The 24,505-nt window shown below is 38.4% G+C and overlaps 1 long non-coding RNA gene across 1 annotated transcript in view; it reads right to left on the bottom strand.

Moving 5' to 3' along the window:
* Nucleotides 1-24,505, bottom strand: part of LOC115292342 — a 370,178-nt gene that overhangs the window by 65,713 nt on the left and 279,960 nt on the right. Inside the window, exon 8 of the long non-coding RNA XR_003908941.1 lies at nucleotides 11,533-11,624. This is a non-coding gene — a long non-coding RNA (uncharacterized LOC115292342). The remainder of the gene's footprint in view (nucleotides 1-11,532; nucleotides 11,625-24,505) is intronic.

Raw genomic sequence — 24,505 nt, 5'->3', positions numbered from 1 at the left:
TTGATAAGGCCACCTAAGAAGAGAGACCAAGAAGAATAAAGAACCTATAACTTCCATGGGCCATTTCAAAAGGAAAGAATTAAAGAAAAATGGAGACAGAAAAGTAGATTCAGTATGGACGCCAGAGGAGTAGAGAAATAACCAAGTGTACAGTGTCCTGTAAACCAAGAGGACCAAGTATGTCGGTAAGGCAGAGGCAACTGTGTCCAAATCCACTGAAAGGTCGAGAAAGATCCAGACAGCAAATGCCCACTGGATTTGGCAATACAAAGGTAACCGTGACCTTCACAAAAGAGACTTCAGAGGACTGATCAGAAAGACGTCAGTTGAAGTCAGGTAAAGAGGCTGGCGTGGGAGGAAAGGAAAATGATGGCAATACTGACTCAGTAAGTTTTTCTGTGAAAGAGTACAAAAACGGGGTGGTGGGTAGAGAAGGATGTAGTCCACAAGCATCTTTGTCATTGGCATTGGTCTGAGATGGGAGAGCACGTTTGTAATAGGAAGAAATCAGTACAGCTGGAAACACTGGTACAAAGGGGACAGGAGAGTATCGCTGAGGAAGAGACTCTTCAAGAACAAGAAATGAAACCCAAGGCACTCCGGAAGGACTGCCCTTTGAGAGGATCAGGGACTTTTATCTTCTGTAACAGGAGGAAGAGAGCTCACGGCCACAATTCCAGAGATGCGGAGTACCAGCAGAGTGATTCAGCCTACGAAATGGGATGCTCTGAGGTACTGTGGTGGGGGCTCAAAGAATTTGCCACTGAGATTCAGAGGCTTTGCTCAGTGCCCAGCAGACCTGACTTTTCACAGCACCTCGGAACACTACCATACTTCTCCCTCACCAGGTTTCCACTCTCTACTCCAATTTCTCATCGCCTTTAAGAGTGTGATTCAACATCCCTCTTGAAGAAGCGGCTTCAGCCTACATGAATTTCTCCTTCCTCTGAATCCTAAAAGTCAGTCTACATTTGGCACTTTATTACATACTATTTTGGTCTTTAAATGTTTCTAACCTTAAGTCTTTTTTGTACCATGAGATCAGAGTTCCATAAGACCATAATTATGGTTGTTTTTTTGTTTTGTTTTGTTTTTGTTTTTTAGATATTATAGGACAAGCAGTCTTTCCAATGAATAGTCATCATTACCGCAACATTAACCCCAAACTCCAGTTAATTTAGGGCAAACTGATTCTGCAGGGGTGTATGGTATAAGTAACAGGGTGCCACAACCATTTCCACTGCTAGCTCTTTGAATATATCTGGCCAAGGCCAATGTGCCAGAGAACCCAGAGATGGGACTGTTCATTCTAAAGTCATCAGCCATTTATTGAGGAGCGATTCTAACATTCATCATTGAAAGTCATGGTTATTAACTTAAGTTTGACGGTAGGACCTATCACCCTTATTCAATCCACATAATAAACAGGATACACTAGTATAAACATGCCCATATCTCATAGTTCCCACATCTCTTTTTTTTATAGCATGCATTGCCTTTTATTTTTTTTAGTACAGTTTATTGTCAAATTGGCTTACATACAACACCCAGTACTCTTTCCAACAAGTGCCCTCCTCAATGCCCATCACCCATTTTCCCGCTTTCCCACCCCCATCCACCCTCAGTTCATTCTCTGTATTTATTTATTTGTTTTTCATATAGTTTATTGCCAAGTTGGTTTCCATATAACACCCAGTGCTCTTCCCCACAAGTGCCTTCCTCCTTGACCATCACTCCCTTTCTCCTTTCCCCCTCCCCCTTCAGCCCTCAGTTCAAGAGTCTCATATTTCTAAGTGAAGAGCTTTCCGATGAAAAAATTAAAGAAAAAAAAGATTATACATCATTGTCATTTCCAATAAAGGAAATAGAATTTATTTTCTCAGGATCCTTAACTATATTGCTCTTAAATTATGAATGTTCCCTTAAAAAATTTGAATGATATGCATCAAGAGGAAGTTGAGATGTCCTAAAACTACAGCTCCCTACATCTTCTCCAAGCTCTCCTTCATGACTGGTCATTTTCAGTTGGATTTAAAGTACATCAGTGTCACCTAGATCTATGACAGTGCTGGGGATGATGTGCCATAAGAAATCAGTTGGGTATTCATTCGCTGGTGGCTTCAGGCCTCCAGTAATGACAGAATTAAGAAAAATGGAGGGGGCCAATTCTTACTAGTTAGGTCCAAATCTGTTATCCCTAAAAGCAAAGAACAACAATTTAAAATACACAAAAAGCTGCTGTATCAGTGAATTCGCAGCTGCATTACATTTTTCTTCTTATAACATGAAATGACAGCCAGAGATCCAGTCCCTCAGCTCTTTTCTCCCTACCTGTCACGTGCTCCTTTCCCTTAAATGTGCTGGTTGGGCCTTTACAGTTGCCTATGTTTAAAGATCAAACTCTCGAAGTTATGAATGACTGACCAGTATGTACTAGATGCATTCAGCCATCCACAGGATGGGTTGGGACAATGGTAAGAAGGACTGGCAAAGGGGACAGGGTGATATGGCAGTCATTCAGAAGTCATTAACTCTAATTTAGAAAACACAACGGCTATCACACAGAAAGTTCTACAGAACGCAAAGCTAGCAGGGGAAATGCGATTGTTCCCTGTAGTGATTTTTATTGTTTTACTAAACGTTTTACTAATTTTTCATCACTGAGGGGTATTACTTCATAGGAAAGAAATATAATTAACTTTTAAGCCCTGCTGAACATATATTTAATGTTCTTGACACTATCTTAAAAATGTCTTCTGGTTTTTTTCTTAAATTAATTCTTACCTCTGCCTTACCTTTCTTCCTATTCCCTAACCACAGTTCTACCCAATCCCTCTCAAATCAAATCAACTGGAAAAAAAATCAGAAATTTCCTCTTCAGGGAAATCTACTCCACGATAAACGATAAAATTTTGTGCCATGTGGAGTTTACAATTAATTATTTTGTTCTCTGAAAACAGATTGGAGCTGTCTAAAGAGTTTATCTAGGAAAGAAAATTTCCTTTTCTTTGTATTTCTTTTTAGATGTGAACCTGAGAAAGGTTACCTTTAATGCAATTTATAAGCAGTCATTTCACTGAAGGTGCGGGAGTACATTTCTAAATTGGTTTAGGATCATTGCATCTTCTATCTGCTCTAATTCCCTGAGAGACACAATTTCCAATTAACATTGGAAAGCTTGACAAATAGAAGAGGAACATTCTTTCCCGTGGTGAGCAACACCTTTCCAATGCTGTTCCTTGGCCTGAAGTGACCTCTCTGCCCTGGTCCATCTTACTATGTGAGCATCAGCTGCTCTACCCTGCTAGAGTCAGGCTTCCTGGGAAACCTGCCCCAGACCCACTCATGCAGGGTTCACGACCCTCTCTTTTGTGTTGGTGGTCGACTCGATACACATCTGTGTGCCTTGCCTTTACCACTTGTAGTGCCATTATTACTTTGCTCATCAAAACTCTCCACTACACCGTGAGCACCTTGAAAACAGGGATTGTCTTTTATTTCTCTTCATAGTCTCATTGCACACAGCAGGTGTTTGATAAATATCTGATGAATGAATGATTCTTCACTCCATTAAATACTATGTGATCCTGGATGAGTTATACAATCAGTCTCTCTATGCCTCAGTTTCCTCATATGTGGCTAATAACATAAATCTTTTTTGAATTGTGGACAGGATTAGAGAGGCTGCAAAATGCTTATCAGCATGCGAGGCCCTTGGGAGGAGTTTGTGGCAGAATGCTGATTACCTATTCCCAATCCATGCTCCTTGCTAATAAATGCTGGATGTTACTTTGGTATGGAGCAGCAACAGGTTTGGAAAAGGTGAGCCATTCACCACACTCAGGGAACTGTTTTGACAATGACAGGTTTAGGGGCGGGCCTAACACTTGGACCAACTTCATACAACTTAAGGGGATTCTGCTAGGGGGCTCTTGGATTTTCCTCTTTGATAAAAACAGACTCAGGAGGAAAATGACTGTCCCCTTTCCAAAACTTCCATGGACATTGTTTTATGAGGTGTGACCTCCATCTTATTACCATGAAGGGAAAGCTAAGAGAATTACAGAGAAGCCAACTCAAGGAATTTGACATATTTGAGTTGCTATATTAACAACTCTGAAATCACCTCTCTTACACATTTCAGTATGTGAGAAAATAAATGTCCTATTGTTAGTCCTCTTTAATTGACTATCCTGTCACTTGAAGGGGAAAAAAGTCCTAAATAATAAGATGCTTAACAACTGCTAGCTATTCATTGTGATTATTAATCACTTCAGCCAGTACTAATGCTCTCTGAACAATTTCTGTTATAACGAGGAAGTAGGATTTTGCTGGAAATTATACCATGCTTTCCCTAGTGTTATTCACAAAATAGGAATTCCATGAGCTAACACTTTCTTGTCTGTTTAGAAAATAAGTTAAAGGTACCAGGTACTCACTACTCACTCATGTCCTTACTATCTCTCTAAAACCCCATGGAAACATAGTGCAATAAAGATTGGTCTGCCTTGTAAAATCTTTCAATATTCCATTGATTTTATAGGACCTGGTAGAAAACAGATAGGTTATGCTTATTCTAAGTCTAACTCAGAGAACTGAACTCTGACTGAATCAGCTCAGTCAACAGACTCTACTTCATACTCTCAAGTAAGCTGTACCCTCTCTACCAACCCAATAGCTTAGCAACTTACAGCCAATCATAAACAGTTGATTAGCAATAGAAACAGGAAGGGTTGATGTCTGCTTTGGGGGAGAATGTCTTAAATTCTCATATTCTTCTTTAGGTATGTTGGCATCTCTTGTTCTAGAACACTCTAAATAAGTTGTCAAAGTTTCAGACTTTCCAGCCATTCACAGACTTCTAGGTCCCTAAAATGTTACTTCACTTCCTCTTCACCACAGTACCCACAACAGTACATCAAAGACCTCCAATAGGAACATACATATACATACACACACACACACACACACACACACACACACACACACATACATATAATCAGTATATATTATGTGTGTTATATATATAATTGCTGTACATGTTGGATGTCTTTATCATGACAGGTAACACAAAATGAAGATTTTTGTGGTAAAAGGGGAATGGTATTCTCTACCACACACTTAACTTAGAGATTAGTCATCCCAACAGAAAATAAATGTCACACTTGGAACTAGACATAAGATGTGATGGTTTGTGGAGGACTTATAAGAGGCTATGACAAAGGTCTAAGAGTAGGGTAATACCAAGGAATACTGCAGTAACTTGGATCAGTAACAGCCAAATCATTACCACTGGAAGACAGATGGAAAGGGAGTGAAATACTGTAGAGAAAGCTGCCCTTGGAGTGATCTTCAATGGATGGACAGGGACAGCTCAAAGAAATTTTTTGCAGAAGGATTTGATACCTGGACTTCTATTTCTTTTCTCCAACCTTGGGCTAAGCCTCCCCACTGACTAGATCCAATCAGAAGCCAGAGGATCTGGGGACTCTGTAATGAAATCTATACCTGTCAACCTATGGGACAGAGAAAGAGGGAGAAGAGAAGATAGTAGATCCTTCTACTGTGAGAAGAAAAGGACTGGGTCAGAGTTGCTGAACCTTGGAAAATACATTTCATTGCACAAATCCTGGCAAGGTCTAATGGCAGTGAGAAAAAAGGAACACAAAGTCAAAAACCCTTTCACCTTTCACTTATATTTGTGTGAATATCATGTCTCCAGATTTCTAAACATAAATAGAAATTTGAATTTGAGTGAAAGATGCTGAGAAAAACACAATCAGAGACAGAAAAATTGAAGGGAATTAGACGCCAATTTCTCTCACGCTCTCTCTGTGGCAGTTGTAGTAACTTTGAAAAAGACATTCCTTGATTTAAGCTGTGGAAACATTTTAAACCACTCGATCTCAGCTCATCCTCCACTAGATATTGACCTGGCTATTCACAGAGCAATGCCATCACTTAATAGAAAATCCACTTCTATGCATATGAAGAGGGCAATATTCATTTCTGCCTCTGCTTATTTAATCTACCTAAGTTTTTTAGTAACTCCTTACAGAGAAAGGTGTTAGTTTAGTTTTCCCCAATAAATGCTACTGAGAATCAGTGGGCTTTTAGCACTTAGATTGTTCAACTATATTTTTCATATTCCTAATTAATTTTTACTTCGTCAAGTAAAGACAAATTTCCTTTTCCAAAAAAGTTGAGACATGACATATGTCACCAAAAAACTCGACTCCTTCTCCTGTCACCAAATATCCCAGTCTGTGGCATACCTCTTTCCAGACCATTCGCCCATGCTTTTGAATATACATCTATAAGTATGGACATTATGTAGTATTACATAGAGTTGTACTGTACATGGAATTCTACAACTTCTTTTTTTCTCTTAATAATATATACTAGATACATACTGATGCTACTTTACATAGATTTAGTATATTCCTTTTAGTATTAACAGATTTAGCACGGTTTATGTACACATACAACCACTGATGAGTATTTAAGTTAATTTGGGGGAGGGCATACAAACAAACTACAATGCCTATTTTTATACATATCTTCTTGAGTATAAGTGCATTCACTTTTATACGGCAATTAGAAAGGCATAAGATTGCCCATCCACAGAGAGAGTGATCAATATTCTCTGAAGATGGCTATACCGATTCCTTATATCTCCCAATAAACACATGTCACTCCTCACATCAAAGGGCAGAGTATAATTTCCCATCTCCTTGAAGATGAGCAGATTTTACTTATTTACTTGAAAGTGGTAGCAACTGTGCTCTTGAACTTCTGAGGCAGGGATAAGGAGCCTTATAGTTTCTTCCTGAGGGAAGCCAGCCACTATGTCAGAAAGTATGACTCCCTTGAAACCACCATGCTGTGAGGAAGCTCAAGTTAGTTATTTGTAAATATCATATGCATACAGAGAAGAGAGGGAGGGAGGCTGTGAGAGAGAGAGAGAGAGAGAGAGATCAGTCAACTCACATCCATTCCAGATATTTAAACTGAGGCACCATACATGCCATGAGTGAAAAAGCTAACTTGAATGTCCAGCCTAGATGAGTTTTTTGGGGTTTTTTTTTTAACATTTTATTAATTTTTGAGAGGCAGAGAGAGACAGTGTTATCAGGGGAGGGGCAGAGAGGCAGAGGGAGACACAGAATCCAAAACAGGCTCCAGGCTCTGAGCTGTCAGCACAGAGCCTGATGCGGTGCTTGAACCCAGGAACCGTGAGATCATGACCTGAGTCGAAGTCAGACGCCCAACCAACTGAGCCACCCAGGTGCCCCGAGTTTTTGTTAACTACAACCCTAGCTGTCATCTGACTATAACCACATGAAAGACCCCAATGACAATGACCCAGCTGAGCCCAGACCATCCATAGAGCCATAAGAAATAATAGCAATTTTAAACCACTAAATTCTGAGGTTTTTAAGTTGTAGCTACAAGTAACTGGAACAAAAAAGTATGCTAATTTTCATGGCTAATCAAGGCTTCCCCACTGAGCTCCAAGATGGCTGTACCACTCACTATTCTCCTACCACTAGCACGTGACAATTCCTAAGGACCTACAAACCATTTTTTTACTCTAAGAAAACTTAAAGGGCATGTTTTCTGGCTGACCTTTTTACTTTGACTCTAAAGCCAAAAAAACACTCTCATGTTTTCCATTTGTAATCAAGAGATTTTGCTGTTCTTGTGCTCTACAGGGTCAGACCGACTCTTCTTCTTTTCTTAAATAAACTAGAGATGTTCTTTATACTCACAACTGTGAAAATAGCCCAAATGGTAATTGCAATGTCTGGCTATCACATGTTCGCAGCTCATGATATTTAAAAGCAATGTTTGAAAATGACTCCGGACTGTTTCCTAGCGGTCAGTCTGAGGCTGAACCCGGGTCCGCATAATCCTGGAGGGAGCTCATCTCAATGCACACATGGTTCTAACTCTACAGCTCTACTCCTTTCATCCCTCCAATCCAATTAAATACTAGCAACTTAGCCACTGTCAGAAAATGACTGTAGAGAATTGGGTCAATGCACCTCTGTGAGAATTTCTTCTGGGCCAATCAGAGGGTCAGTCCAATTATTTTCAGTGATTTGGAGGGTGATAGAAAGTCTATCCTTCAATCCTATCATTTAACAACTGGCAGCCAGACAGTCTCAGGGCTAAGCCTATAGGATAGGGTGCTCCCAGCAAGGACAGAGTATGCGTCTAGGCCAGGAGAACCTGCCCTTTCTATGTCATCCTCCTTTATGCACCCCGAGAAACCTACCACTCAGCCTCTCCAGTCTTTTCTATACACTAATCTCCCAAATGGCATCTTTTTTTTACAAACGTAATCATGATGGTTTTATAAAGACATAAAATGCTGAATTATGTACTTCTCAAAACCTTCCCTCTTGGTCCCTCTTCCCTCATTATACCACTTTTTAAACTTAAATTTTAATTAGTTAACATACAGTGCAATGTTGGTTTCAGGAGAAGGATTCAGTGATTTATCATTTACATACAACACTCTGTGCTCAATAGCCAAACAATGGAGAGAACCCAAAAGTCCACAAACCGATAAACAGACAAAGAAGATGGGGTGTATACACACAATAGCACTTTCCATAGCAGGATGTTTTACTCCCAGAAGCACTCATATGCATTGCTGCATTATATTCCTTTGTATTACTGTTGTACAAACATGCGGTCATAATGCTATTTTGCACCCACCATTGTTTACGTAAATCATGTATTGCAGACTCTTGCTGTAGGTACAACAGTTTCCACCTCATTGGTCCTTTCTAAACAGCAACACAGGATTCCACTGTCTCGTTTCTTTCTGGTGGGAACTGTGAAGAATTACTGGAGAAAAGTGGATGCTCACCTTTTTATACCAATATCTTCTCTCAGAATAGAATCAGTAAGGGCTGGACGGCAAAGGAGAACAAATAACTTGGAAATGGAAAAAAAGAAGCAATGGCAAAGCAATCGGGGGCATGGCCTCTGGGGGCATCCTGTGGTTGTTGACACAGGTTAGGAAGGAAAAAGAAAGAATGACACTGTAAATGTCAATGTCATGTTAGCACCAGCATGTCTTAGCTGGAACTTGAGAACATTCATAAAATTCTTTCTTTTAGACCACGGCAGGCTGTTATTTATAGGAATATGATGGAATCCCATTAAAACACAGGAATTATTGTATGTTCTCATCCTAATACCCACTCTACATTGAACTAAGTTCTCCAAAATTGAACTAAAAGAACATAAACAATTCCTTGTTATTAGAAGACCTGCCAGAAAGACACCTATTAGACTTCACCAACATCACTACTATGAAAAAATACTAATAGGTAAATTCACCATTCAGCTTACGTCATCAAAAAAGCCTTATTCACCTTCTGAAAGACATTTACTTAATACAGCTGGTATTAATAACAAAACAAGAGGCCTTCATGGTTTTGGACTTGAGGGTCTTTGGCCAGTGAGGAAAGATAGATTTCCAATGAAATCTTTTAGTTACCATGAGAGAAGCAATAAATTGTAAACACAGATTAAGAAGCATCCCATTAGTGAATTTGGGACCAAACTGGGAATTAGCTTGACTACTCTTCAGTAAACCAAAAATAATTCAATGAGTCTGAAAAAATATCTGGCCTCTCAAGTCAAATTAATCCCAATCAAAGCAAAGCAGAAGGATAGTGGGAGCTGCAATGTCCCTAAATGTGTGTTTCCTACGAAAAGCGACATGGTGAAAGCTGACTCGGTCCCTCCAGCACTCATCTAGCAACCTCAGCTGTCCAAAGGACAGACAAGAGCCATAAAGTTAGACGGAAGAAAAAAAAACAAAAACAAAACCTCTGAGCATCCAAAAGAGCTACCATAAAATCAAAACATTGAATTCTGTGCAATTTATTCAGGGGGCACCAAAGCCTTCAGGCAAAGTTGTGCAGCTTGGAGCCAATTTTTAAGCGTTTGCTTCTCTGGCTTCTCAATTCATACTAGATTAGAAATGGTAATTAGGAGGAAATGGGAAAGACTGGCTGCTAATGATAGACAAGCTGACATTAACAAGAAGTATGAGAAAAACAACAACAACAACAACAAAAATCCATGAAGACACTAATTCTAAACCCTATCGGCTTGGGGTCATTTAATGCAGGCACAAGCAACCTCAGAGATCTCAGAGCATGGAAAAGAGGGTGCTCACATATCTCGTCACTAGAGTCTGCGCAAGAAGGCTGAAAACTGTAGAACTCATTTTCAAACGGCTCACTTAAATATCATATATCATATATGTTGTATATATGATATATATATATCATACGCACACACACACACATATACATATACACACATACACTTGGTTCTAAAGTTTTATTAGGATACAACTTCATGTGACATCTCCTGGGGTGCTAACTCTCTGTATCTCATGTATTTGAAAAAAGAATGAAGGAGATTTTCATATAACTATAAATTTATTTCACAAATAGACTAGGACCTGGAAATTTAATGAATGAGCACAGCTCAGCCCATTATGTATGAAATTTAATTCTGTTTTATGTGGTCTTTCCTGTGGAATAAGTGAAAGTATTCAAAGGACTGTAGGGTGTATAGAGCTCTTGACCCATCTATTTGTGAAATAAGTCGTGAAATAAGTCTATTACAAAGCAGTTTTGAGATGTGGTAGAATGACAACAGCCCATAACTGAGTCTATGGGGAAAATACAGGTATTTAGGGTATGCTTTAATGGGTAGGTCTGGAAAACAAAAACAGTAAACTCTTAGACTGTCCATGCAATGATGCTAGAGACCATAGCTAATTGATTATCATTGTATTCCCAGAATTGAGAAAAGTGACTAAAACATAGTAGATGCTCAAAAAATGTCCAAATCATTTAGGAGTCATAAAACAGAGCACATGGCACTCTGTTCAGGAGAATGAGAGGTGAAAATAATTACAATCCTACATAGAAAGAACTTTGTGTATTTGAACCACAAAATAACCATAAGCAGAGGTTAACTGGCTCCACCAATTAATCTGGCAAAGACAGGACTAATTGGGGGTTGAGGAGAAAAGATACCACTGGAATATACTGTACTTTTAGAGGAGGAGAACATTTAGAATGCCTTTCTGGCTCTTTGGAAGAGTGTTGGGTAGGAATGCAAAAATACAGAAACAGGAATGAGTATGTGGTGTCAGGAGGACAGGACATCAACCTAAAGAGAAGCAGAAAGGCAATGCTGGAGCGCAGTGGAAGTCGCATTGAAAAAGAAAGCTAAGGCTGTGCATGCAGCCTCCTGCGTGTACACGTACCCGGGTGGAAGCAGGCAGGGCTTGACAGCCAGTCGAGAGAGTTCAGCTTTGGCCATAAGGCCTGAGTACATGCGAGAGGTTTCCAAGCAGACAAATGACAAATGCAAACAAAGTTTAAACAAAATTAACCCAGTAGAATGACAAATGGAATGAATTCAGAAGCGGCTGGAGAAAGAGGAGTACAGGGCTCGGGAAGTCACAAGAATGTCTTGGGTACTTACTCAATTGATGCACGAAGCCAAGGAGATCAATGTTGAGCAATGGAATATATACAGGTTCTCTGAATCAGATGCTTTTATTTCAAGGGGTATATCTATGGAAAAAAGTAAAGAGGTGAGCAAACATTTATGTACCTGTCTGTGAATTGCAATATTCTTTGGACAACGATTACAGAAATTATGGAAAACTATACAGACACAGAAAGTGATATATATCTACAATAACAAATTGGAATTAAAATTATTTTTACAAAGTAATAATCATGTTATAAAATTCTAAAGTTCAGGATTAGGGTAGGTAAAAAATCAGAATGTCAGGCAGGTGCCTCATAATCTCTTATGAGTTCACTTTTTTTTCCCCGTGGATGTGGGAGGTAATCATCAAGGGGGAAAATAATGGAGCTGAGCCTTAGTAGCTCAAGTCCAATTCTGAGAGACATGTGCATTGATGGAAGAGACTGTGCTATAAAAATTATTCTTCTTGAAGGGAAAGGTTTAAAAAGCAATGAAAACACATAAGAGAACGAAAGACTGAAATCTTGGAAAGAGGCCAAAGTTAGACAAAAGAAAAGAAAACTGAATGTATGGAGAAAAGCTTCTTTACTTAAAAAAAGGGTGGTAGAAGACACACTGAGAGACACAAGAATTTAAAGAAAGAAGAGGTAGACAATGGAACCAATACTGCAGAAAGAATATGCAAATTGAGGAAAAGTCTCTAGATTTGAAGTCATTAGTTTTTTTTATGAAGACCAAGGATCTTAAAAAGTATGTTTATGAAACTGGAAGACCACAATTTCAAAATTTTCAGCAAGGGTCAATGGTTAAAAAAAAAATCTATATGCTGCCTATAAGAAACTCACTCCAGATCTAAAGACACACTGTATGTGAAAGTAAGAAGACGGGAAAAGATATTTCATACAAAGGGAAATGCAAAGAAAGCTGATACAGCAATACTCAGACCAGACAAAGTAGACTTTAAAACAAAGGTAGTGACGAAAGACAAAGAAAGGCATTACATAATTATAAAGGAGTTAGTCTGAGAAGAGGATGTAACATTCCTAAATACTAATGCACCCAACATGGGAGAACCTAAATTCATAAAGCAAATATTACAGACATAAAGGGAGAAATTGACAGCAATCCAATATATCCAGGAGGACAGAAATTAAATTAAGCATCTTCTCTGACCACACTGGCATGAAACTAGAAATCAATTACAAGAAGAAAACTGGGGAAAAAAAGCCACAAACACATGAGGACTACATAATAGGTTTCCAAACAACCCAATGGTTTAAGAAAGAAATCAAAGAGAAAATTTTAAAATATACCTTGAGAAAATGAAAGTGGAAACACAAAATCTCTGGTACACAGCAAAAGCAGTTCAAAGGGGGAAGTTTATAGCAATATAGGCCTATCCCCAGAAACAAAAAAAAAACCCAAGCAAACAATCTAACATTATACCTCAATAAACTACCAAGAGAACAAAGACTAATGTTGGTTAGAAGGGAGGAAATAATACAGATCAGAGCAGAAATTAATGAAATGAAGACACAATAGAAATTATCAATGAAACTAAAAGCTGGTTCTTTGAAAAAATAAATGAAATTGCTAAACTTCTAGAAAGACTCATGGAGAAAAAAAAAGAGAGGATGCAAATCAAATAATTTCAGAGATGAAAAGGAGATAGGACAACTGATACCATAGAAATGGAAGGATCATAAGACATTACTAAAATTATACACTAATTGAAAAATCTAAAAGAAATGGATAAATTCTTCTAATTTAGAAGATAAAAATCTTCTACATTCTAAATCTGAATCACAAAAAAAAAAAATCGAAATAGACTGATTACAAGTGATGAAATTGTATTAGGAATTTAAAAACTCCCAAAAATCAAAACTCAAGCTTTCAAAGATGAACTCTACGAAACAGCCCAGGAATTAGTACCTATCCTTCTCCAACTAGTTCAAAAAACTGAATAAGAAAGAAAGCTTCCAAACTTGTTTTATGAAACAAGATTACACTGATACCAGTACCAAACAAAGATCACACACACACACACACACACACACACACACACACACCCCTTACAGGCCAATATCCTGGATGAGCATAGATGCAAAAGTCCTCAACCAAAGATTAGTAAATCAAATTTACTGATCTGGATTTATTCCAGGGATAAAACAATGTTTCAGCATCCATAGATTAATCAGTGTGATACACATTAACAAAATAAGAATAAAAATCATACGATCATCTCAACAGATGCAGAAAAAGCATTTGTCAAATTCAACATCCATTTATAAAAACTCTCAACAAAGTGGATATGAAAGGAACATACTTCAACATAATAAAGGCTAGAGATGACAAACCCACAGCTAACATCATAATCAATGGTAAAAAGCTAAAACCTTATCTCCTAAGATCAGGAACAAAGACAAAGATGTCAATTCTCACCACTTTTATGCAATATAGTCCTGGAAGTCCTAGCCACAGAAAATAGGTAAGAAAAAGAGATAGGCATTCATATTTGTAAGGAGGAAGTAAAACTGTCACTCTTTGAATATGACATGATACTATATATGGAAAACCCTACAGACTTCACAGAGAAGCTATTAGAACTAATAAATGAACTCAGGAAAGTCACAGGATACAAAATTAATATACAAAAATGAGTTTTTGTCTATATAGAAACAATGAGCTATCAGGATGCAAAAATTAAGAAAACAATCTCATTTACAACTGCATAAAAATGAATAAAATACCTAGGAATAAAGTTAACCAAGGATATGAAACAACTGTACTCTGAAAACTATAAAAATGTAATGAAAGAAATTGAAGATGACACAAACACAGGCATACCTTGGAGATATTGCAAATTTGTTTCCAGATATCACAATAAAGCTAGTCAAAAGAATTTTTGGTTTCCCAATGCATATAAAAGTTATGTTTACATTTTAATGTAGTCTATTAAGTGTGCAATAGTATTATGCCTAAAAAGCAAGGTACTTAAAAATACTTCATAGCTAAAAAATGCTAACCATCATAAGAGCTTTCAGCAAGTAGTAGTTACTGATCACAAACCACCATAACAAATACACAGAGAAGGAAAGTTTGAAATATTGCAGGAATTACAAAAATGTGACACAGAGACACAAAGCAAGCAAATGCATTGGAAAAAGTAGTGCTGACACACTCACTCGATGCAGAATTTGCCACAAACCTTCAACTTAAAAAAAAAAACTTATATGTGAAGTGCAATACGGTGACATGCAATAAAATGAGGTATGTGTGTAAATGGAAAAAATATTCCATGTTCATGGATTGGAAAAACTAATATTGTTAAAATGTCCATACTACCCCAAGAAATCTACAGACTCAATGCAATCCCTATCAAAATACCAATGGCATTTTTTCACAGAACTAAAAAAAAGAATCCTAACACTTGTATGGAACCACAAAAGGCCCCTAATTGCTAAATCAATCTTGAAAAAGAACAGAGCTAGAAGTATCATGCTCCCTGGTTTCAAATTATACTATAAATATATAATAATCAAAACAGTATGACATTCACACAAATACAGATACACAGATCACTGCTATAGAATAAAGAGCTCAGAAATAACTTATACATAGATGACCAATTAATCTCCAACAATGGAGGCAAGAGTATACAATGGGGAGAAGACAGTCTCTTCAGTAAATGATGTGGGAAATCTGAACCGCCACATGCCAAAGAATGAAACTGGACCACTCTCTTATACCATATACAAGACACATTCAAAATGGATTAACTACTTGAATGTAGGACCTGAAACCATAAAACTCCTGCAAGAAAACATAAGCGATAAGTTCTTTGACATCAGTCTTAGAAACAATTTTTTGGATCAGTCTCCTCAGGCAAGAGCAACAAAAGCTAACAAAAAAAAATCAACCTACAGCTTTTTCACAGGGAAGAACAAGACAAAGAACACAAGAAATCAACAAGATAAAAAGGCGAACTAGTAAATGGGAGAAGATATTTGTACCTCATACATCTGATAAGGAGTCAGTATCCAAAATACACCACTTAACATCTAACAGTCTGATTAAAATATGGGCAGAGGACTTGAATTACTTTTCTAAAGAAGACATACAGATGGCCAATAGGCACATGGAAAGATGTTCAACATCATCAGTCATCAGGGAAATGCAAATTAAAACCACGATGAGCTATCACCTCACCCCTGTCAGAATGGCGAAAATAAAAAGACATGAAAACAGAAGTGTTGGCAAGGATGTGGAGAAAAGGAACCCGTGTACACTGTTGGTGGGAATGTAAGTTGGTAAAGCCTCTATGGGAAACAGTATGGAGGTTCCTCAAAAGATTAAAAATAGAACTACAACACAATCCAGCAATTCCATTTCTGGGCATTTACCCAAAGAAAACAAAAATACCAATTTGAAGAAATGTATGCACCCCTGTTTTTATTTCGAGATTATTTACAAGAGCCAGAATATGGAAGTAACCGGAGTGTCCATCAGTAGATGATTGGATAGTGTGTGTGTGTGTGTGTGTGTGTGTATTACTCAGCTATTAAAAAAAAATGAAATACTGCCATTTGCAAAACATGGATGGCCTAGAGGTTACTATGCTAAGTGAAATAAAGTCAGACAGTGAAAGACAAACACTGTATGACTTCGCTTGTATGTGGACTCTAAGAAAAAAAGGACAATGGAACAAAACAGCCTCACAGATACAGGAAACCGTTGGCTAGCAGAGTGGGGAGGTGTTGGGGTCCAGGCAAAATAGGTGAAAGGGATTAAGAGCCACAAACTTCCATTAATAAAATAAATGAGTTAAGGAGATATAATGTATAGCATGGGGAATACAGTCAATAATATTGTAATAAGTTTGTACGGTGACAGATGGTGAGGACACTTACAAGGATCATTTGAAATGTGTAAGAGATCAAGTCAGTCTGGTGTACACCTTAAACTCTGGGTCCACTCTACTTCCTTAGAAAAGAAACAGATGCAGAAGAAGAGAGAACCAGATTTGAGCTGCCGGAGAGAGAAGGATGACCGTAGAAGTTCACAGCCCAGCTGGGGAGGGACACCCAGCAGTTGCCCGGAAAGTACCATCATGTCATCCTACTGGACTTTAACATCAGAAAATACAAATGCAGTCATATTAGTCTGGAAGAACTAAAGATTACTCAGCTGTCTTACAAATGGGGAAACTGAAGCTCTTTTAAAATTAATTTATTGAAAAACTTTGCCCAATGAGGGGTCCTCGATCAGATTTTTAGCTGCAAGAACCCTTAATTTTCTGTGTGACTTGCAAGAGAAGTCACAGAAGGTCTCACAGCAGTGGTTCTCAGCCGGGGTGTGATTTTGTCCCCCAGGGGACATGTGGCACTCTGCAGATTTTTGGTTGTCACAGCTGGCAGCTAGGGCGCTACTGACATCTGGGGAATAAAGCCTAGGAATACTGTTAGACTTCCTAGGATGCACAGGGTAGTTCCCCACAGGAAAAAAGAAATTACCCAGCCCAAAATACCCACAGGTAACAAGATTAAGAAACCGTTCTGGAATATTATGTGAGCATCCATAATAAAATCTGAGTTCCAGTTTTAATAAAACTTAATTGTGAGGTTAATCTAAAGCAAGCTTGCCTTTGACATCAGTCCATCGTTTTAGTATATTTACTTCTCTGAAATCTCATTTTGTCTATATTTGGAATCTCAAATGCCTAGAGTGAAGTCCTATGGAGAAAGACAAGCTTCCCAATAAAGTATGTATTAATTGAAGAAAGGCCCCCAGGAGCTGGGCTTATGCTTACAAAATTGCACACCATTGAAAACGGAGATTTACCAAGGACAAAAGTCACTGCACAAATCAATAATCTCCTGGGGTAAAAAATGGTCAGCTCTGCATGGATATTCTGTTTTCACCTTAAGATTCATAATTGTTTGCCAGGTTGATAACCTCCATAGGGAAGGAGTAGGGGAAAAAAATCTATTGTGTCAAAGGGAGTCCTAGAGTTTTCTGGCTGACTTGAACAACAATGAGGTAGAAGCAGCAGTAACAGCCTATTTTGCTGGTGGAGACGGAGGACAGAAGATTACAACGGACCCAATCAAAGTCTGGGTGAGTTAGACTTCATGCGAGTTTCTTGAAAACATCTCCCTGTTCTTCTTAATGGCCTGTTATTAATCTCAGCAGGCTAAGGTGAATTTTCTTTTTCCTCTTTTCATTTTGCCCTCATTTTTAGTTGCAAGAAAAGACATTGTTTATCATATTAATTCTGACAGGAGTATACATTTAAATGCCACATTGGGGTTATGCATATTTATATCCACTCTGCATGTGTGTGTGTGTGTGTATACATGTATATATGCAGGGTGAATATCCTAAAACAAAGATCTATTGAACATTCTGATTTGGACTCCATAGACACTTAACAGAATTTTTTTTTAATTTTTATGTCTTTATTTTATTTTGAGAGACAGAGACAGAGACTGAGTGGGGGAGGGGCAGAGAGAGAGGCCGACACAGAATCTGAAGCAGGCTCCAGGCTCTGAGCTGTCAGCACAGAGCCTGACATGGGGCTCAAACCCACGGACTGTGAGATCATGACCTGAGCTTGAAGTTGGACGCCCAACCGACTGAGCCACCCAGCAGCCCCTTAACAGAATTTTAATTATGATTTCACTCAACTTGATAAATGCTTCCTTAAGATATATACTTTGTTCTTATAGGTTTCCATAGCTTTTTCAAGTCACATCCCTTTATTAAATTAGACCATCAGCTGTCCCTAAAATATTCTTACTGAGGTAACATTTAATGATGTCACCTATGTGTTTATAAGATCACTAGAACAACGAGGTGTTTGAACAATTTATAAGTCAAGAAATCATTTCCTTGTCACCCAACATCCTTCCTTTATACTGAAGTCTGATAAAATTATCTTTACAGTACAGGTGTCTGTTATGCAACATTGGGCCAGGTTATGAAATGCTAGTTTTTCCAATGCAATTTTAATAAACCTATATGTGATTGTAAAATACCTATATAAATAGGTAAACAGGAGGAGTGCAAGGAAAATAAAGAGAACAGGCAGAGGAGGGAAGGGGCTTTTCCGGATGAATTAGGAGAGCCTGGCTTGTTACCAAAAGATCTCTGAGTGCTTGAAACTTAAGACAAATCTGAAAGCTCATTTATTTTCCAAATAAGGACAACTGTGTAAAATAAAACAGAAAAATGGGAATTTAGAGCTGTGAAGAAAGTCACAACAAAAGTAAGTTCACCAAAGTTATCTCGACAGTACAAACTGTTAAGGATGCAAAGAAAGCGTGTCTAACTCGTGCTATCCATGAGAGATACTTAATTGGCTTAAGGGAACAATGAAACCGTGGAAACGTCTCTAATCTTAACTGAAAAAAAGGCAGAAGGGGGTAGGCAGTAGAGCTTATTAACAGAACTACAAGGAGCCTAAGTGAATACTGAGATGATTTTAGAGAAAATTTTTAATATTGATGAAGAAACAATTTTAGTTTTCTATTTTATTATTATTATTTTTAATGTTTTATTTATTTTTGAGAGAGACAGCATGAGCAGGGGATGGACGGAGAAAGAGAAAGAGGGAGACACAGGATCCGAAGACAGGCTCCAGGCTCTGAGTTGTCAGCACCGAGCCCGATGCGGGGCTCGAACCCACGAACCATGAGATCATGACCTGAGCCGAAGTTGGATGCTTAACTGACTGAGCCACCCGGGCACCCCAATTTTAGTTTTTTTAGATGTTTTTCATTTCCTCAGATTTTTAAATCATTTTATTATTTATTAATCTTCATATAAAGATGCATTTTGGAATCATAAATAGATGATGCAATTTTGTACATAATTGGACAATATCTTAATCATTGCCTTGAATTATTTCCAAGGACTGATTTCACCTTAATTACTCAAGCATCTATGTTGCAGTCACAGATCAAAATCCTGTCACCATGGTCACTTTGTAGTGTTCCTCGCTGAATTTTCATAATCAGGCCATATGAAGTTTCTTAATGTATAAATTATTATTGCTTGTGAGGTGTTTTACTCAAAGCTCTAAATTTTTTTTTACGTTTTTATTTATTTTTGGGAGACACAGAGACACAGAGCACAAGTGGGGGAGGGGCTGTAAGAGAGGGAGACACAGAATCCAAAGCAGGCTCCAGGATCTGAGCTGGGGCTTGAACACACAAACTGTGAGATCATGTCCTGAGCTTGAAGTTGGATGCTTAACCGACTGAGCCACCCAGGCGCCCCTGCTCAAAGCTCTAAATCAGGGGTTCAAAACCGATGATAACATGACCATGTGATCCAAGATGACTTCTTTAATTTCTTTAGCCACTTTTAATTTACAGTCAAATTCTGCCTAATTGAGATAACTATTTACCAGGTACCTATTATCATCTACTCCTGCTTCCTTCAGTCTTCTTGGATTTACTTTATTTTAATGCTTATTTATTTTTGAGAGAGAGAGAGGGCACATGAATGGGCGAGGGGCAGAGAGAGAGCGGAACAGAGGGTTGGAAGCGGGCTCTACACTGACGAAAGAGAGCCTGATGTGGGGCTTGATTTCAGGAACAGTGAGATCATGACTTGAGCCAGAGTTAGAGGTTTAACCATCCAGGAGGCCCCTTCTTGGATTTACTTTTAATTATTATATTTAAGTTAATAAACTGTCTCATGTAGAAAACAAATAAAATAAATACTGCATCTGATGTTTTCAAGGAAGCAACTGTACTCAGATTAACATTTATAAGTGATGAATAATTCAGACATAATCAATATTTCCATTCATATTAATGCAAATTAGCCATGTGGGTTAATAAACCCTGCAGGACAAGGATTCAAAAGAAATTGGTTACACTTAAAAATATTATACCCTGAAAGTAGAGGATCATCAGTAATAATTGAAATTATGACCCAAAGCAATAATATTATACTTATCTGGGCTCTTAATATTTCCTTCCACAGGATACATTGAAATGTGGATAAACTCGGTGAATGTGGGAAGTCTGTAAAAAATGCATGCACTGCTTAAATTATTTTGCAGAACAATGGATTTTTAAACTGTATTTGCAAGTTTCTACATGTACTAGAATTTCAGAAACTCAACTACGTGAATGTGGAAGATATACCTCAATTAGCAAAAGCATATAGATTGTAAAGATGCTTAAATGAGTGCACCCAAGTATATATAGTAACTACAACCAGAATAACAATTAACAATGAGCTGTCTTTTCGAAGTCCCAAGGGAGACCTATTTTTAAGGACTAGGAGAGAGAGAGGGATTCGCAATTAGCATATTCATTATGTGTATGTAAATGCACGATTCCAACAGCTGCTTAAGGGTGTTAAAAAACAATTTGTTCTATTAAGCAGTTTAAATATTCTTCTTAAAATCTTGTTTGCCTGTTTCATTTGCTGAACAATGTCTTCCTTCAGAGGAATGAGGGGGTTGGGGGAGGAAGATTCAGATTGCCTCTCCTGCTGTCATTTCTTCTCTGGTGAGATCCTTAAGCAAAAAGTGAGAGGTAGAGGCCACAGCTCAATGTTAATATTTTGGGGACTTGCTATGTTCTTTAATTAATGCCGTGGCATTTTTCCTTTCTGGCAGGGGTAGATTTTGCAGCAGTAAAGATCATTGTTCTATATTGTGCCATCTCTTTTCTAGTCATGGATCTCTGGAAAAGTTCAGAGTAAAAAAGGGAGAAAATTTAAGACAAAGTATATTTTTTTTTCCTCAACGATGCTCGCTGAACAATCAACGGTGACCTTCCTCCTGGAAGCTCAAGTCTCAAAATGGACGCTGTGAGAGAATGGAAGGCTTTGAGGTCTGTCCCCTACTCTAGGATTCCAATTACACGAGCCTTTCATTTTATTCTTAAGCAAACAGAAGTGAGAGTCTTGAACAGAAAGCCCAGCTGCAGGCCCCCGTATTTGCTCTAAGCTCCCTCAGCTCCCTGTTCCTCTCCCTGCAGGGAAATCAGAGCAAACCACCCCTTCTGCAGGTTCCTGACAATCCGTGGAAACAAACCAGTGTTGAGTCTCATTCTCAGATATGCATTGAAGTCCATTAACTTCCATCCAACAGCCATTCCCTTCCCTCTACCTGTAGTCCTCTGATCTAGACCAGGACTTTTCAGACTTCACTGTAGCCTTGTTAAAATGCAGATTTTGAATCAAGAGGATGAGAGGGGCCTGACATTGTGCATTTCTAACAAGCTCCCAGGAAGGGGGTCTGGTTAATGGACCAAACAGGAGTAGCAAAGGGGCCAGCGCTGAATCACAAGTCCCTGGTTTTATAATAGTAAACATAAAAGCAGCCACTAACACATATACTAAATACATATACCTCGCTTAATTTGCTATTTTCTCCACGAATGTGGTATCTGAGGAAAAGATAGATTAATAATAGGACTAAAACCACATGACAAAGCACAGAGTCACGTTTCAAACCGAAGTAGTCCAGCCCCAGATCTGCTACACTGTGGGTCCAGATCGGCCAAACTGTGTGACTTTCTGGTTTACCTTTCAGCCTCTGGGCTTCACCTTTCCTACAGGTTTGCTGTTTCCCTGATGCTTCTGGCCCCAGCATCAGCTACTTCAATGGCATACCTATTCAACCTTCTGGAACCATTAAACGACTACTCCAAGGAGATGGGGAATTAACAATGAAGAAAAGGTTCAGACTCCCTTCAGTTTAGATGGAGACATCTGATAAACTTTTGGGATCCCTGAACATGTAATTCTCACTAGTACTAATCAGACACAAATGATATAAAGGCAATCAAAAACTCTGTAATTTCTACCCCAAAACTACATTAGCCCACTCTGCACACCAAGCCTGGGACTTATTGGATAATACGCTAAGGAATCCCAACATATCCAACTGCTGGCAAAGTCCTTTAACGGCACTGACAGTTGTGATGGCCCAAGAGAAGACTTTAGCAGAATGACTGTCACCTAATCTGTGCTATTAAAGAGGGAGGCATCAGTGATACTTAGGTGGACAGTATGACCTATGGCAGATGGATAAATACAGTGACACAAAATAAATAGTCACTAAGGCATGGAAAATGTGCATTCCACCATATCCAGTTGTGCTCGGGTTGGGAAGGCCAATAACCATGGTCTGTATGCTGATTCTAGGATGTAGATGGAAGCTATACAATGCAGGATCACCTTGAGAACAGTATTTTTTTTCAGAAATCATAATTAAGGAAATGTAGCACTTCCCTCATAAGATACTCTTTGACCTTGAGTATTTCTGTGCCAGTGGAGGAATATACTACTCAAAATCTTCAGGGGATGATGCCTTAGGTACCAGCATACTTTCAAGAGAATTCATAAGAATACCTCCTGTGCAAGACAGAAGCGGTCTCTCATTTTGGTATAAAAATAGCCAGTAAATGCTTCATGTATCATTTTCCTACAGAGTCCCTTGCCCATTGTCCTAATTCTAATGGACAATGTTTATTGTCCCCCACCTGTTTCTAGCATTCCCAGTGTATAGCCACACCATTATTTATGTCCAGAGAAATATGTCAACTTTGACAAAGCTTCTCCATTGCTCTTTGAAAAATGATGTTCCATCACACACCCAAAGACTCAGCTTTTCAGTGTGAGATTTCCATTGCCCCTGAAATATTCTAGTGGTTCATGTTCTATTATCAAAATAATCTCAAGATTGATCCTGTTTTGATGATATCCTGAGTGGGAAAGCAACAGAAAGGGAACTGAAGGAAAAGTTTTAAACAGCTCACATTGTTTCTACCTGTCTCAGAAAGAAGACAAAGAAAAAGATGAAGGGAGAGAGGGAAGAAGGAGAGGGAAAATGAATAGGATCCCAAACCTTCTAACATATTTTCAGGGTGTTCCTTCACTCTGTAAATATTTACTGAAGACATTCTATGTGGGGGACTGTTTCAGGTGCTAAGGATACTGCAGTGAACAGGACAGACATGATCCTTGCCCTTAGGAAGCATACACAATAGTGATTCATGCAATCCATCTTCCATGTATGATGAAGTCACTTCAAATATTTTATAGAACTAGTTTAGTTCTTGTAGGGTTTTTATTTTCTGCTACCATTTTCTTTTCTGAGAGAGTTGCTCTGTAGATGCTTGCAAAAGTCTAGTGAATATTGAAAGACACGTTTGCACGAATGCATTCTTACTAAACTTATCCTATTTGGGGCAATTAGCAAGGAAACAAGCTGGGAGCCCTTGAAGTTGGTGAGGCAGAGTTAGAATGGCAAAGCTGAGAACAGAAAATGGGCCAACATTATATACTTAAAACTAGAGAGACAATAAAGGCTAATGACAGCATATTACATACAATATTTTTGAACTCCCATAACAACCCCTATGCAAGTACCTTTATCAAAACCACTTGTGAGCAATACAAAAGGATGCTCAGAGAGGGTGAATAATTTGCCCATGCTAGTAAAACAAAAGCCAAAACTTAGATCAAGCCCAAGTGGTCTAGTCCAAAGACAAAGTCTCAGATGACATGCCTCTCAGAACATGGCATATGGGGAGAGAAAAGTAGAACAAAGACCAAAGTCATCTCCTAGTCAATTAAAAGAATATGCCACATTCAAGAACAATTGAGAATAATACATCAGATGCTAAAAGCTAATCTAAAATTGTAGATGGTAGGGGTTGGAAAAGAAGTTTAGGTGAACAGCAAGCCACAAAACCCAGACAAACATCCTTGGGTGACATTCTCTGATAGAGTCCCTTCGGAAATCTACGGTGTTACCCCTGAGCATGTACTCCAATCTCCAAATAGTACTTTGTGACTAAACTCAGTGGTAATATCTTACAGGGAAACATTAGTGGTAAGAAATAGTGGATTTACCAGATGTTGGGGTGGGAATGCACAGCTTGGGAGATGGTCATGACATCATCTCCTATCTCACTAGCTCTTCTACAGT

Source organism: Suricata suricatta, chromosome 5, assembly GCF_006229205.1.
Source record: "Suricata suricatta isolate VVHF042 chromosome 5, meerkat_22Aug2017_6uvM2_HiC, whole genome shotgun sequence".
NCBI lineage: Eukaryota > Metazoa > Chordata > Mammalia > Carnivora > Herpestidae > Suricata > Suricata suricatta.
This window is presented reverse-complemented; position numbering and strand designations above follow the sequence as displayed.